This window comes from Triticum aestivum, chromosome 5B, assembly GCF_018294505.1.
Source record: "Triticum aestivum cultivar Chinese Spring chromosome 5B, IWGSC CS RefSeq v2.1, whole genome shotgun sequence".
Lineage (NCBI taxonomy): Eukaryota > Viridiplantae > Streptophyta > Magnoliopsida > Poales > Poaceae > Triticum > Triticum aestivum.
In genome coordinates, this window is record NC_057807.1 from 415,711,167 (window position 1) to 415,721,528 (window position 10,362).

General features: G+C 41.2%; 1 pseudogene; it reads right to left on the reverse strand.

The window, feature by feature from the left end:
• The window catches only part of LOC123114827 (GATA zinc finger domain-containing protein 14-like), a 5,245-nt pseudogene extending 1,603 nt beyond the window's left edge, over positions 1–3,642 (reverse strand).
• Between the last annotated feature and the right edge of the window lie 6,720 nt (positions 3,643–10,362).

The window sequence follows — 10,362 nt, forward strand, 5'->3', positions numbered from 1 at the left end:
CTGTGTGAACCCGAAAGATTTCACGGGTCAAACTTATCTGGTATTGCACCAGGTAAAACTTTCAACAACTAATGTCATTTTCGAAATACGAGAGGTGAATGAAGGTTATGCATTAAAGAAGTGGGAGTCGACCTTGAACTTTGTGTTCATGCCCATGGACACGATGTAGATCCTATCATGGAAGCTTCTTGTAACTATTTCCTTGATATAATATCCTTTGGTATCGGTGAATTGATCCTTTGCAATCGTGGTTCCGACCATGTCCTCCTTTAAATACCATTTCCCGTGCAAGTTTAAGCACTTGTCTTCTATAGAGCAATACCCCAGTCCAACCTCTACTTGGATCTGTCGTCGAGTATTACCCCATGGTATCTTGAGATTATTATGGAACTACATGACTTCTTATGAGTTATTCATCAAGTGCTACCTTCCCATTGATTCCAATTTTTCACGGGCTCTGAGTTATTAAACACTCAAAGACACCGATGACTGAACCGAGTCCGCACTACGGTTCAACATCTCTTCAGTAAGCTTCTACAAGTACGAGTTTGTACCCGATCACGCCATTCCTAGTCTGTTTGGCTATATCATTGTCGTGATGATTCTAAGTGTGCTACCTGGTCCTTCTTCTCGGAGCACAAATTTTCGACGGTGAGCTAATCTTACAATCGATCTTCCTCGTCATACCGTTCGCCTTGAACAACAATCCTAATTTCAAGTTTGTGTCCTACCCATGGTTCCAATAACCTTCCGCTACCTCATTCCTTTGACTTAATGTCGTCGCTGATTGATTACGTCTTCATGGAATCTCTCGACAAATATGTCGTGATCATCATGACCGTTCTGAGCTCTTCTAGGATATCATCTGAACTCATGATGACAAATACCTTCCTTTCCCCTCGTTGATTTGTGTTATCCTTGCCAACATTATTGCCTTCCCTCCGAGGCAAACTTGTTCGTGTTTTATGTGTTATACCTTGAGTTCCTTGCTACCCCGCATTGTTCTTCTTTACCTTGTAATATTACCACCTTTTATGTCAAGAATGCCGTGGGAATTTCACCACCTCTTGAGAATTCTTGGTATGGTGATATTTCTCACCATCGCCATTCTTCTTGGGTCCTCGTGTTGATTCCAACCAGGGTACCAACAAGTGAGCGGTGCTGTTTGGATTCGGCCCTTCTAGCATCCATATTGCTTTGAAGTTAATGGTCGACCGTTCATTCTTAGACTATTGATTATTGAATCACCATTCCAATGTTGTCCGTGCAACCTAGCCCATATTTCGGGTGCACCTTTCAACCAATGTTTAATTGTGTATGTTTTCCTCGAGCATACATCATTATACCATTTGATCTGACAAATGTTATCTCCTTGTTCACATTATTGTGGAAAATCCATCCGCTTGGAATTCTCGATGAATTGTTGCTGAGCCCATCAGCCACCTTCTCATCCTCTCCTTGGTTAAATGATGAACTCTTGTTTCGGAACTCGCTTCCATAGTTCATTTCCCGAAAATCTTACAATGTCAACTCATCAATTGTGTTGCACCTTTTCTTCTCAGGCATCCCGAGTCTAAGGTATCTTGACACCAATCAGATCTGAATCTCAGTCAGATATGATGGTTGGAACATGTTTCCAAGAGTTATAACATTGGTCTATTATGACCCGGTAAGGTGGTGTCTTTGCTTAGCATCCCTGGCCAAAGGCCCTATTGTTATAGATTCCTTTTTAGCAAGGTTAACCATTCTTCCATAAGGAAATTGTAAGACTTATTCTATAAGTTGTTCCTGATGGATCCTTTGTGTTTCCAAAGTCCGATCTTCACCTGATGACCAAGCCAATGCTATCTCGAAGCATGTCGGTTGTACTATGTTTTTCAACAAGAACATTTGAAGCCCAATTCTAAATGTTTCTTGCTCAATTATGCAAACACCATTGTATGGGTAATGTCATGAAAATTCTCTCCCGTACCTAAAGAGTTTTCTACATTATATCCTGCCACGGATATCATGCTCTGCTTGTCCTTGGGAAGGATATATCCCTGAATTATGTGTTTAAACACATTTTCCTTTCCATTGTTCTGTTTAATATGATAATCATATTTTACTTTCCATTGGTTGTTTGAACCTTTCTTGTGATCTATGTGATCTAAGCAGCAATATTCTACTGCTTATGTAAACTCCTCGGTGTACAATTCTGTCAGCAAGAACCTGTTACTATTGTTGATGACATTTTGGTAGCCACCGATGGACGAGAACTTTGCCTAATGGTCCGCCTCGTTCAACGAGCAGGGAAATGGTTCTCTTCGTCCCTCGCCCTTGGTATCGATGTTGTTGCCGACATAACTAACAGACTACCCTCTGACCTGCCTTGCTATCGTGACCGTGCAAGATGTCAGTCCCCTTCCTAGTTTTAACCCACATGGTGGGCCCATAACCCACAGGTCCACTGGATCAGAACCTGACTCTCCGGTACACCCATATCTCTGAATTTATTCCTCACGATTGGCTTCATATGAAGATCACCAACCACCTTCCTAGAGATGATCTAATCTGGTATCAGACGCAATACTTATTCTCGTTGCTTTGAACCCCTTACACGCCCTGTTTCAGGCATCGAACGATTGCCTAACCGTTTGAAACTTTGGTACAATCGTCTATTGCACTCAACAAATTCACTGAAATATAACTCGTGGGGTACCTTGTGTATTTCCCATTGAGTTCACCGTCAGATGCCCAGCTTTGTGCAAATGCATTCTTCCGGAGTTTTTCCCCTTGGTCGCGTTCGTAGGACGATGGAGATCCCGAAGAAAGGATGGCGACTTGAAGTAGAGAAATGAAGAAATCAATGAAAGGGATCAACCTCTTCGAAAGATCAACCAAAGATGAGAAGATCCGTTAGACTTCATAACCAGAACTTCCCCCCTTACACCCCTCTTAAATCTCGGGACGAGATTTCTTGTAGTGGAGGAGAATTGTGACGCCAAGATAGTTACGCTACAGTAATCCTCCACTAATGATGCCACGTCACCTCGATTACTGTGGTTAATCTCGCATTAGTTCGAAACCGATTTGAATTCAATTTAAAATCAGGCAAACAACAAAAGTTTTCAAAAATTAAAACTAAAATGTTCGGGTTGTGTCAAATAAATCGTAAGTAATTATGGTGGAGAAACCAAACTTTGATAAAATGTTTAAAGGCTCTAGAACAATTAAAACAGTAGTGAAAACAATTAAACAAATGCCTATTGAATTTATAGAATGCTAAAACTATTTTATTATGGGTTAATAATTAATCCCACAATAGTTTGTTGATAAGTACAAATTTAGGCACTAGGGGTAAATTTTATAAAACTAAAGATAAATGAAACTACAAATAAAAAAATAAAAGAAAAGAAAATATAAAAACAGAAAACAAAACTAACAAAGAACAAAAAAAAGAAATAGAAGAGACACCCCCCCGCTGGACCATGGCCCAGCAGGCCATCGGGCCAACCAGGCCGGCCCAGCTGGTGCCTACAGCACCCCCTGGGGCGACCGAACCGTAGCGTCACCCCCACTCCCCCCATCGTTCCCCACGACCCCCCCACTCACTCCTCCCTCCCCCTCGACTGGATTGGGGTCGAGCGACCCCGACCCCATCGCCGCACCGTCGCAGCCACCTCGTCGACGCCGCCTAGAGGACCACCTCGCCGGACCTCGCTTCCCCGTCTCCCCCTCGTCTGCTTCCCCCACCTCTCGATCCCGATCTGGATCGGGAAGGGGAATGAACTCGGCGCCCCTCGCCGCCTCGGCCCCCGCCGCTCAACACCGACGTCGGTGTCGTCCCTCGCCGCAACTGCTCGTCTCCTCGTCGCCCGGCCGTCCTCGACCTCCTCCCTGAACGGCCTCAATGACCCCGCCGCCCAGATCGACCGCGCACGGTGCCGCCTGGACCTCGCCAGACGTCCTCGCCGGTCTGCCTCCTCCTCCTCGCCGGCCTGCACCTCGTCACCGCGTCGCTAACTTCTCCGTCTCCTCCCCGCGCCCCACTGCCCCGATCCCTGCATCTCGCTGTGAGCCTCCTCCTCCTCCTCTCCTCCTTCAGTCTCGCGCACACACTCACGACCGCGACATCGTCCGTGCGCTGGCCGCGCCCACCGCCTCGCCCCGCTGAGGCCTCTCTGCCTCGCCCTCTCCCTTGCTCCCCGCGTCCTCGCCTCTGCTGCCGCGCCCTGACGCCGTCCCGCCGTGGCCTCACCGCTGTCGCCTCCGGCGGCCGGCCTCGCCGTGCCCTGCTATCGCCGGCGCCCCCCTGGTGGCCCTGATGGGCGCGTACCCGCACCCGCGCCCAAAACCGCTATGGCCCCCTGGGCCTATGACATATGGGCCCCGCCCACAGAACATGTTTAAAAACATAGAATTAAAAGAATTTAAAATAATATTAATTAAATAGTTAATTAAATTCCAGAAATTAATAAAATCTTTAGAAAATCATATCTTTTAATCCGTAACTCGGATTAAAATATTTTCAACATGAAAGTTGCTCAGAACGACGAGACGAATCCGGATACGCAGTCCATTCGTTCGCCACACACCCCTAACCTATCGAACTCGCAACTTTCCCCCTCCGGCTCCTCTGGTCGAAAACGCGAAACACCGGGAATACTTTCCCAGATGTTTCCCCCCTTAACCGGTACCACCTCATACCATGTTAGGGCACACCTAGCACCGCTCATTGTCACGTCACGAATCGTCGTGTTTATGTTTGCATTGTATTCATTGTTTCTTCCCCCTCTTATCTCCGGTAGACTACGAGACCGACGCTGATGCCACCAAGTACGACTACGTCACCGACGACCCCTCTCTCTTGCCAGAGCAACCAGGCAAGCCGCCCCCCTTGATCACCAGATATCGCCTATTCTCTTCTATACTGCTTGCATTAGAGCAGTGTAGCCTGTTACTGCTTTCCGTTGATCCTATTCTGATGCATAGCCTGACATTGTTGCTACATCTGTTGATACCTTACCTGCAATCCTAAATGCTTAGTATAGGATGCTAGTTTATCATCATTGGCCCTACATTCTTGTCAGTCTGCCTTGCTATACTATTGGGCCGTGATCACTCGGGAGTTGATCATGGGTATATATTATACATACATACATACTATACAGATGGTGACTAAAGTCGGGTCAGCTCGAAGAGTACCCGCGAGTGATTCACGGATTGGGGGCTGAAAGGACCTTTGTCCCGACGGCCCTCTGTGTGGATCTTTGAGGCGGAGCGACAGGGCAGGTTGAGACCGCCTAGGAGAGAGGTGGGCCTGGCCCTGTTCGGCGTTCGTGGACACTTAACACGCTTAACGAGATTTTGGTATTTGATCTGAGTTGGCTACGAGCCTATACGCACTAACCATCTACGCGGGAGTAGTTATGGGTATCCCGACATCGTGGTATCAGCCGAAGCACTTCAGACGTCAGCGACGGAGCGGCGCGCGCCGAATTGGACTGGAACGCCATTAGGCTAGGTCGTCTTTCGGCCGCGTACGCAACGTGCAGGTGTGCTATGGGCGATGGGCCCAGACCCCTGTGCGCTTAGGTTTAGACCGGCGTGCTGGCCTCTCTGTTTTGCCTAGGTGGGGCTGCGACGTGTTGATCTTCCGCGGCTGGGCATGACCCAGGAAAGTGTGTCCGGCCAAATGGGATCAAGCGTGCTGGGTAAGTTGGTGCACCCCTACAGGGAAGTTAATCTATTCGAATAGCCGTGATCTTCGGTAACAGGACGACTTGGAGTTGTACCTTGACCTTATGACAACTAGAACCGGATACATAATAAAACACACCCTTCCAAGTTCCACAGACAACCCGGTGATCGCTTTTCTACAGGGCGACGAGGAGAGGATCGCCGGGTAGGTTTATGCTATGCGATGCTACTTGGAGATGATACTTGGAGATGATACTTGGAGGTGCTACTTGAAGATGCTACTTTTAGATGCTACTTGGAGGACTTCAATCTACTCTCTTCTACATGCTGCAAGACGGAGGCTGCCAGAAGCGTAATCTTCGACATGACTAGCTATCCCCCTATTATTCTGGCATTCTGCAGTTCAGTCCACCGATATTGCCTCTTTACACATATACCCATGCATTTGTAGTGTAGTTCCTTGCTTGCGACTACTTTGGATGAGTACTCACGGTTGCTTTCTCCCCCTTTTTCCCCCTTTCCTTTCTTTCTGGTTGTCGCAACCAGATGCTGGAACCCAGGAGCCAGACGCCACAGTCGACGACGACTACTACACTGGAGGTGCCTACTACTACGTGCAGGCCGCTGACGACAACCAGGAGTAGTTAGGAGGATCCCAGGCAGGAGGCATGCGCCTCTTTCGATCTGTATACCAGTTTGTGTTAGCCATCTTATGGCAACTTGTCTAACTTATGTCTATACTCAGATATTGTTGCTTTCGCTGACTCGTCTATGATCGAGCACTTGTATTCGAGCCCTCGAGGCCCCTGGCTTGTATTATGATGCTTGTATGACTTATTTATGTTTTTAGAGTTGTGTTGTGATATCTTCCTGTGAGTCCCTGATCTTGATCGTACACGTTTGCGTGCATGATTAGTGTACGATTGAATTGGGGGCGTCACAATAACCTAGTACAAATAATTTTACACTAGAATTGAACTAGCTCTATAACCTAGTATAAATCATTTAACACTAGAGTTGAACTAGCTCTATAAACTACTACAAATAATTTTAGAATCGAGTTCAACTAGCTTTATAACCTGGTATAACTAATTTTACACTAGTGTTGAACTAGCTCTATAACCTTGTACAAATAATTTTACACTAGAGCGGAACTATGTTTATAACCTAGTTAAAAAATTACACTTGACTTGAACTAGCTCTATAACATAGTACAAGTAATTTTAGACTAGAGTTGAACTAGCTCTATAATCTAGTACAAACAGTTTTAGACTAGAGTTGAACTAGCTCTATAAACTAGTACAAATAATTTTACACTAGTATTGAACTTGCTCTATAACCTAATACAAATAAATTTACACTAGATTTTAACTACCTCTAGAAACTAGTTCAAATAATTTTACACTAGAGTTGAACTAGATTTATAACCTAGTACAAATAATTTTACACTAGAGTTGAACTAGCTCTATAACCTAGTACAAATAATTTTAGACTAGAGTTGAACTAGGTCTATAACCTAGTACACATAATTTTTCACTAGAGTTGAACTAGCTCTATAACCTAGTACAAATAATTTTACAATAGAATTGAACTAGCTCTATAACCTAGTACAAATAATTTTACACTAGAAATTGACTAGCTCTATAACCTAGTACACATAATTTTACACTAGTATTGAACTTGCTATATAACCTAGTACAAATAATTTTACACTAGATTTGAGCTAGCTGTATAAACTAGTACAAATATTTTTTCACTAGAGTTGAACTAGCTCTATAACCTAGTACAAATAATTTTACACTAGAGTTGAACTAGCACTATAACCTAGTACAAATAATTTTACACTAGCGTTTAATTAGATCTATAACCTAGTACAAATCATTTTACACTATAGTTGAACTATCTCTATAACCTAGTACAAATAATTTTACACTAGAAATGAACTAGCTCTATAACCTAGTACAAATCATTTTACACTAGAGTTGAACTATCTCTATAACCAAGGATAAATAATTATACACTAGGGTTGAACAAGGACTATAACCTAGCACAAATAATTTTACACTAGAATAGAACTACCTCTATAACCTAGTACAAAATTTTTTCACTAGAGTTGAACCAGCTCTATAACCTAGTCCAAATAATTTTATACTAGCGTTGAACTAGCTCTATAACCTAGTACAAATCATTTTACACTATCGTTGAACAAGCTCTATAACCTAGTACAAATAATTTTACACTAGATTTGAACTAGCTCTTGAAACTATTTCAAATAATTTTACACTAGAGTCTAACTAGCTCTATAACCTAATACAAATAATTTTACACTAGAGTCTAACTACCTCTATTACCTAGTACAAATAATTTTAGACTAGAGTTGAACTAGCTCTATAATCTAGTACAAATAATTTTACACTAGCGTTGAACTAGCTCTATAACCTATTACAAATCATTCTACACTATAGTTGAACTAGCTCTATAACCTAGTACAAATCATTCTACAGTAGCGTTGAACTAGCTCTATAACCTACTACAAATAATTTTACACTAGCGTTGAACTAGGTCTATAACCTAGTACAAATAATTTTACACTAGGGTTGAACTAGCTCTATAACTTAGTACAAATAAATATACACTAGCGTTGAAATAGCTCTATAACCGACTACAAATAAATTTACACTATAGTTGAACTAGCTCTATAACCTAGTACAAATAATTTTACACTACTGTTGAACTAGCTCTATAACCTAGTACAAATAATTTTACACTAGCGTTGAACTAACTCTATAACCGAGTATAAATAATTTTACACTAGCGTTGAATTAGCTCTATAACCTAGTGCAAATAATTTTGCACTATAGTTGAACTATCTCTATAATCTAGTACAAATAATTCTACACTAGAAATGAACTAGCTCTATAACCTAGTACAAATCATTTTACACTAGAGCTGAACTAGCTCTGTAACCTAGTACAAATAAATTTACACTAGAGTTAAACTAGCTCTATAACCTAGTACAAATAATTTTACACTAGAGTTGAACTAGCTCTATTACCTAGTACAAATAATTTTACACTAGAGTTGAGCTAGCACTATAACCTAGTACACATCATTTTACACTATAGTTGAACTATCTCTATAACCAATACAAATAATTTTACACTAGCGTTGAACTAGCTCTATAACCTAGTACAAATATTTTTACACTATAGTTGAACTAGCTCTATAACCTAGTACAAACAATTTTACACTAGAAATGAACTAGCTTTATAACCCAGTACACATCATTTTACACTAGAGTTGAACTAGCTCTATAACCTAGGACAAATAATTTTACACTAGAGTTGAACTAGCTCTATAACCTAGTATAAGTATTTTTTTCACTAGAGTTGAACTAGCTCTATAACCTAGTCCAAATAATTTTACACTAGCGTTGAACTAGCTCTTTAACCTAGTACAAATCATTTTGCACTATAGTTGAACTAGCTCTATAAACTAGTACAAATAATTTTTCACTAGAAATGAACTAGCTCTATAACCTAGAACAAATCATTTTACACTAGAGTTGAACTAGCTGTGTAACCTAGTACAAATAATTTTACACTAGAGTTGAACTAGCTCTATAAACTAGTACAGATAATTTTACACTAGAGTTGAACTAGCTCTATTACTTAGTACAAATAATTTTACACTAGAGTTGAGCTAGCACTATAACCTAGTACACATCATTTTACACTATAGTTGAACTATCTCTATAACCTAGTACAAATAATTTTACACTAGCGTTGAACTAGCTCTATAACCTAGTACAAATCACTCTACACTATAGTTGAACTAGCTCTATAACCTAGCATAAATGATTTTACACTAGCGTTGAACTAGGTCTATAACCTAATACAAACCATTTTACACTAGGGTTGAACTAGCTCTATAACCTAGTACAAATAATTTTATAGTAGAGTTGAACTACCTCTATAATCGAGTACGAATCATTCTACACTATAGTTGAACTAGCTCTATAACCTAGTACAAATAATTTTACACTAGCGTTGAACTAGGTCTATAACCTAGTACATATAAATTTACACTAGCGTCGAAATAGCTCTATAACCTAGTGCAAATAATTTTACACTATAGTTGAACTAGCTCTATAACCTAGTGCAAAGAATTTTACACTAGCGTTGACTAGCTCCATAACCGAGTACAAATAATTTTACACTAGCGTTGAACTAGCTCTATAACTTAGTAAAAATCATACTACACTATAGTTGAACTATCTCTTTAACCTACTACAAATAATTTTACACTCGAAATGAACTAGCTCTATAACCTAGTACACATCATTTTACACTAGAGTTGAACGAGCTCTGTAACCTAGTACAAATAATTTTACACTAGAGTTGAACTAGCTCTATAACCTAGTACTCCCTCCGTCCAAAAATACTTGTCATCAAAATGGATAATAGAAGATGTATCTAGAACTAAAATACATCTAGATACATCCCCTTTTATCCATTTTGATGACAACTATTTCCGGACGGAGGGAGTACATATATTTTTTCACTAGAGTTAAACTAGCTCTATAACCTAGTACAAATAATTTTACACTAGCGTTGAACTAGCTCTATAACCTAGTACAAATCATTTTACACTATCGTTGAACTAGCTCTATAACCTAGT